Source organism: Siniperca chuatsi, linkage group LG1 (assembly GCF_020085105.1).
Source record: "Siniperca chuatsi isolate FFG_IHB_CAS linkage group LG1, ASM2008510v1, whole genome shotgun sequence".
NCBI lineage: Eukaryota > Metazoa > Chordata > Actinopteri > Centrarchiformes > Sinipercidae > Siniperca > Siniperca chuatsi.
In genome coordinates, this window is record NC_058042.1 from 3,643,320 (window position 1) to 3,650,252 (window position 6,933).

Sequence of the window (6,933 nt, forward strand, 5' to 3'; positions counted from 1 at the left end):
TTTCAATAGTTTTTGCACAACAACGGAGCTCTATTAGTAGGATCAGTAAATTACAGGTTTTGTCGTAGAAAAGGTTTCAGTCGTAGTCATCTGGACGCTGTTTTCAGAATCAAGACGTTTCGGCTCCCATCCGGAAGTCATTCTCAATTGTGAAAAAATTGGACGGGAACTGAAAATTTATTTTTTCACAATTGAGAATGACTTCCGGATGGGAGCCGAAACGTCTTGATTCTGAAAACAGCGTCCAGATGACTACGACTGAAACCTTTTCTACGATAGAACACTCCTGGACGAATGAGGGACTACACCGTATTACAGGTTTTGGTCTTTTTGTGGGATTTGGTGACACTAAGAAGACCAGACTTATCAAGTAGTACCTTCATCATAAGTGAATGTATTTTTAACCAGCAGAGGGAGTCAGAGGACAGCCTTTAGTGTGACTAAGAGTCCTGTTTGAATGGTACTTTAAGTGGTGGTGGTATTTATAATGATACTTGTAGCTAAAACAGAGTTAAGGATGTTGTAGATAAAAAAAAGCCTGATCACCAAGGAGATCAGTGTTAATCAGTATCAGATGAAGTTCATGTGTTTTTATAATGTCTCATTAAAACTGAATCTGACCAACTTAACAAATACGAGGGGAACTAAAACTTATCAAATGACATCAGTTTGGTTAGGACAATCAGATATTTCCCTCTCACTTTAAACTACAATAATACTACAAACTCAGAAATATTTCTCCATGTTTACATATATAAATAAAGCAAAGTCATATCTACATTTATAAAGGATTGGCTGTTAAGTTTAAGATATTGTTTGGTATCATAAAACTGTCATTTTGGAAGTTATCCTACAGCTTGGGATGCTACAGTGACTTCCTTTTTACATAATTCATTGCTTTTGATTGGACAGTGCTACAGGTGTTCCCTAGCAACAGATTTACACATTACTAAAGTCCAGAGGTGGAGGAAGTATTCAGATCCTTTACTAAAGTAAAAGTACTAACACCACACAGTAAAATTACTCTGGTACAAGTAAAAGTCCTGCAGTGAAAATGTTACTTCAGTAAAAGTCTGTGAGTATAATCAGGAAAAAGTACTTAAAGTATTAAAGTAAAAGTACTCGGTGCAGTAAAACATCCCTGTGACTGTTGTGCTGTTATATATTCTATCATCAGGTTATTATTCCTCGTGCATTAATGTAAAGCAGGATGTTGCTGCTGCAGCTGGTTGAACTGGTTTGTATCGGACTGCAGCTGATGATTCTTTTCATTATGGATCAATCTGCTGATTATTTTCTCCATTAATCGATCGATCGTTCGGTTTGTAAAGATTCTGAAAACAGTGAGAAACGCCGTCACGACGACCCAGAGCCCAAAGCGACGCCTTCACGATGTTGTTGTGTCCGACCGACAGTCCAAAGCTCGACGTTATTAACAAAACATTAAAATGATTTCCAGCAGTACTTGTATAAACTGTTGGGGAGTTTAATTTACAACAAAACATATTTTATAAACTCTTCATATGTTTTGTTTGTAAAAATCTTAATTTGTAAAGTAACTAGAAACTCAAGCTGTCAGATAAATGTGGTGACGTAAAAAGTACAATATTTCCCTCTGAGATGCAGCGGAGTAGAAGCAGAAAGAGACATGAAAAGAAAATACTCAAGTACTTCAAATTTGTACTTTAGTACAGTACTTGAGTAAATGTACTTGGTGCCTTTCCACCTCTAGCAAAGCAAAGACATTTCTTACGTTTTAATGGTGCAACCTGATTTAGTAAATCCCAATTTGAAACTAGCTAGTTGTTACTAAGAATGTAGGAAGGACTTTACACACAAACTTGGTCATGGAAATTCGCAAAAAGCCGGTGCAACTGAATCCAGGATACTGTGGCATGTAAACTGTCTGATCGTTCTCTGTGACTCTGTCGTGTTTACAGGTGCGCCCTCAACACGAGTTATGTCAGTAAAACAAAAAAAAAAACAAGACGATAAACGATGTAATGATGATCTACATGCTAAAATAAAAGTGAAAGTCTGACTTTTTGAACGCAGAGGATATATGTTTGTCACTCTGGTCTTCTACTGCTAAAGATTAGATGGAGAAGCTAAATCCAGCAGTGAGTCCAGACTGCCTATCTCCACCAAGATGTCTTTTACTTGCACCAAGTGAATCAGTGTGACCTGAATTTGTGAGTTTTTTCCAGTTGAGAACAAACTAACTCACTCCGAGCTCAACTTGCCTTGTGTTGTTAGGGGTTTGTAGTTGTGCAGATCATTACATATTTGATCAAATTCAGCACCCACTTCAATTTTTTTTTTTCACCCAGCTCTCACACCTCGCTCCAATTTTCACCTCTCCTTCCTCCCCGGTTTTGGAAAACAAGTTTTTAGGGTGCTGCTGACGTCTCTGTAACAACAAATAGTCTATTTATCACATAAACTGCAAGGAAACTATAATTTTCCCTTTCATGCTACTTAAGTCAAATCCTTCCCACTGCTTTACTGTCATTTATTTTTGCCTCACTCTAACATCTTCATAGGATTATTAATGATGCTAATAACTACGCTGTAAAGCTCATGGTTTTGTTTTTTTCATCTTGGTTTCTGGTTTATATAATCAAAAGGTGCCTCCAGTTTGAATTGGGGTGACCATGAGATCCACTGGTCACAGAAGCATTCATCCAAATTTGTATTTTTAGTCACTCTAGCGGCGAGGATCTAGTAATGGCGTAGTCGGCCGTTCGGTCAGTCCTCCACTTTGGTCCAGACTGAAATATCTCAACAACAGCTGGGTGGATTGCCATGAAATTTGATGCAGACATTCACGTTCCCCAGATGATGAATCTTAGTAACTTTGGATCCTCTGACTTCTCATGTAGCGCAATCATCAGGTCAACATTTCACTTTGTCCAATACTTTGGGTTTTTTTTTTTTTTTTACCAAATACCTGCAAAACTAATGACATTCCCATCAGCCTCAGCTGTACTTTGTGTAAACAGAAGCATGTTAGCATCCTGACATTAGTATTTAGCTCAAAGTACCACTGTGCCAAAGTACTGCCTCACTGAGATGTTAGCATGGCCGTAGACTCTTAAGTCTTGTTTAAACTACTGAAAACACCAAACAGGAGGTGACCTTCAAACAGAGGTATGGTTTTAAGCCAACATGGACTAGAAGTCCTTAAAGAGAAAGTTTGAACATCTATAAGTCTGTGAAAACTGGGCAAACTATGCTGAGGAACACTGAGTGATTCGATCAAAACCAAGTAGCTGTAGTTACCTAAATCTAGCCAAACCTTAGACATAGTAGTGGCAGATCAAAAAGTACTGATACTGTGTTGTTTCCTCTGGCACTGCTAAGCCAATTTTGTTGTTTTGGTAAGAGGACCTGTTGAAATTGTTCTGTCATTATAAATAAGTTTTTTTTGGCATCAAGCCCTTTTGGAACAAGACACAGCTGTGACTGGTGAGCCGCAGTTAGTTATTTCAGAGTCACGCTGACTTGCTGGTAGCAGCAATAGAAGAATATAAATACAGACAGTGGATGGAAAAGGCAGAATTTTGTTTTTAACATGAAGTTGAGTAATAAGACCATAATAACCTATTTGCACATCTCAGTTGGGTGCCTATTCAGGGTGTATTTTTCTCATTTGGTGGTAGAAGGTTTCTCAGCTTCATTAATCCCATTTTAATTCAACAGCAATAATGTTGGTCTGTTACAACTGTATCTCAAAGTCGTGTACTTTATAGTTTTGCCTCAGGAAGTCCTGCGCTACATGGCTTCTCATTTATTTGGTATAATATCTGTGCAGTAAGTGTCGGTGTGGATCTGCTGTGGCAGGAAGCTTTAAACAGGAGTCAGACAGCTTTTCTTCATCTCCAGTCTGAACTAAATACTGAAGTTCAGCTGCAGTTTTTCAACAAACAGCTGCACCTGAGACTTCTGCTTCACCTGCAGAATGTCACTGAAAGACACACAAAACGACTACAGAGAGACACAGAACGACTACAGAGAGATGCAAAGACACGCAAAACGACTACAGAGAGACGTAAAACGACTGCAAAGAGACGCAGAACGACTGCAGAGAGACGCAGAACGACTGCAGAGAGACGCAAAACGACTGCAGAGAGACGCAAAACGACTGCAAAGAGACGCAGAACGACTGCAGAGAGACGCAGAGCGACTGCAGAGCAACTGCAGAACGACTGCAGAGAGACGCAGAACGACTGCAGAGAGACGCAGAACGACTGCAGAGACGCAGAGCGACTGCAGAGCGACTGCAGAGAGACGCAGAACGACTGCAGAGAGACGCAGAGCGACTGCAGAGAGACGCAGAGCGACTGCAGAGAGACGCAGAGCGACTGCAGAGAGACGCAGAGCGACTGCAGAGAGACGCATAGCGACTGCAGAGAGACGCAGAGCGACTGCAGAGAGACGCAGAGCGACTGCAGAGAGACGCAGAACGACTGCAGAGAGACGCAGAGCGACTGCAGAACGACTGCAGAGAGACGCAGAGCGACTGCAGAACGACTGCAGAGAGACGCAGAGCGACTGCAGAGCGACTGCAGAACGACTGCAGAGAGACGCAGAGCGACTGCAGAGAGACGCATAGCGACTGCAGAGAGACGCAGAGCGACTGCAGAGAGAGCACGCAGAGCGACTGCAGAGAGACGCAGAAACGACTGCAGAGAGACGAGAGCGACTGCAGAGCGACTGCAGAGCGACTGCAGAACGACTGCAGAGAGACGCAGAACGACTGCAGAGAGATGCAGAACGACTGCAGAGAGACGCAGAGCGACTGCAGAGAGACGCAGAGCGACTGCAGAGCGACTGCAGAACGACTGCAGAGAGACGCAGAACGACTGCAGAGAGACGCAAAACGACTGCAGAGAGACGCAGAGCGACTGCAGAACGACTGCAGAGAGATGCAGAGCGACTGCAGAACGACTGCAGAGAGACGCAGAACGACTGCAGAGAGACGCAGAGCGACTGCAGAACGACTGCAGAGAGACGCAGAGCGACTGCAGAACGACTGCAGAGAGACGCAGAACGACTGCAGAGAGACGCAGAACGACTGCAGAGAGACGCAGAACGACTGCAGAGCGACGCAGAACGACTGCAGAGAGACGCAGAACGACTGCAGAGAGACGCAGAGCGACTGCAGAACGACTGCAGAGAGATGCAGAGCGACTGCAGAACGACTGCAGAACGACTGCAGAGAGACGCAGAGCGACTGCAGAACGACTGCAGAGAGACGCAGAACGACTGCAGAGAGACGCAGAGCGACTGCAGAGAGACGCAGAGCGACTGCAGAGAGACGCAGAGCGACTGCAGAGAGACGCAGAGCGACTGCAGAGAGACGCAGAACGACTGCAGAGAGAGGCGCAGAGCGACTGCAGAGAGACGCATGAGCGACTGCAGAGAGACGCAGAGCGACTGCAGAACGACTGCAGAGAGACGCAGAGCGACTGCAGAGAGATGCAGAGCGACTGCAGAACGACTGCAGAGAGACGCAGAGCGACTGCAGAACGACTGCAGAGAGACGCAGAGCGACTGCAGAACGACTGCAGAGAGACGCAGAACGACTGCAGAGAGACGCAGAACGACTGCAGAGCGACGCAGAACGACTGCAGAGCGACGCAGAACGACTGCAGAGAGACGCAGAACGACTGCAGAGAGACGCAGAACGACTGCAGAGAGACGCAGAGCGACTGCAGAACGACTGCAGAGAGATGCAGAGCGACTGCAGAACGACTGCAGAACGACTGCAGAGAGACGCAGAGCGACTGCAGAACGACTGCAGAGAGACGCAGAGCGACTGCAGAGAGACGCAGAACGACTGCAGAGAGACGCAGAACGACTGCAGAGAGACGCAGAGCGACTGCAGAGAGACGCAGAGCGACTGCAGAGAGACGCAAAACAACTTAAAACGACCGAGTGTCTTGTCCAAGTGTCTTGCTCCTACTGTATGTTGGAGGGGTGGCGGGCCTCTCACATGCTTGTGCCTAGGGGCCCATTGTCTTCTAATCCGTCCGTGCATAAATGGGATTTTAAATTCAAACTGAGAGCGACGCAGAACGACTGCAGAGCGACTGCAGAACGACTGCAGAGAGACGCAGAACGACTGCAGAGAGACGCAAAACGACTGCAGAGAGACGCAGAGCGACTGCAGAACGACTGCAGAGAGATGCAGAGCGACTGCAGAACGACTGCAGAGAGACGCAGAGCGACTGCAGAACGACTGCAGAGAGACGCAGAGCGACTGCAGAACGACTGCAGAGAGACGCAGAACGACTGCAGAGAGACGCAGAACGACTGCAGAGCGACGCAGAACGACTGCAGAGAGACGCAGAACGACTGCAGAGAGACGCAGAGCGACTGCAGAACGACTGCAGAGAGATGCAGAGCGACTGCAGAACGACTGCAGAACGACTGCAGAGAGACGCAGAGCGACTGCAGAACGACTGCAGAGAGACGCAGAACGACTGCAGAGAGACGCAGAGCGACTGCAGAGAGACGCAGAGCGACTGCAGAGAGACGCAGAGCGACTGCAGAGAGACGCAGAGCGACTGCAGAGAGACGCAGAACGACTGCAGAGAGACGCAGAGCGACTGCAGAGAGACGCAGAGCGACTGCAGAGAGACGCAGAGCGACTGCAGAACGACTGCAGAGAGACGCAGAGCGACTGCAGAGAGATGCAGAGCGACTGCAGAACGACTGCAGAGAGACGCAGAGCGACTGCAGAACGACTGCAGAGAGACGCAGAGCGACTGCAGAACGACTGCAGAGAGACGCAGAACGACTGCAGAGAGACGCAGAACGACTGCAGAGCGACGCAGAACGACTGCAGAGCGACGCAGAACGACTGCAGAGAGACGCAGAACGACTGCAGAGAGACGCAGAGCGACTGCAGAACGACTGCAGAGAGAC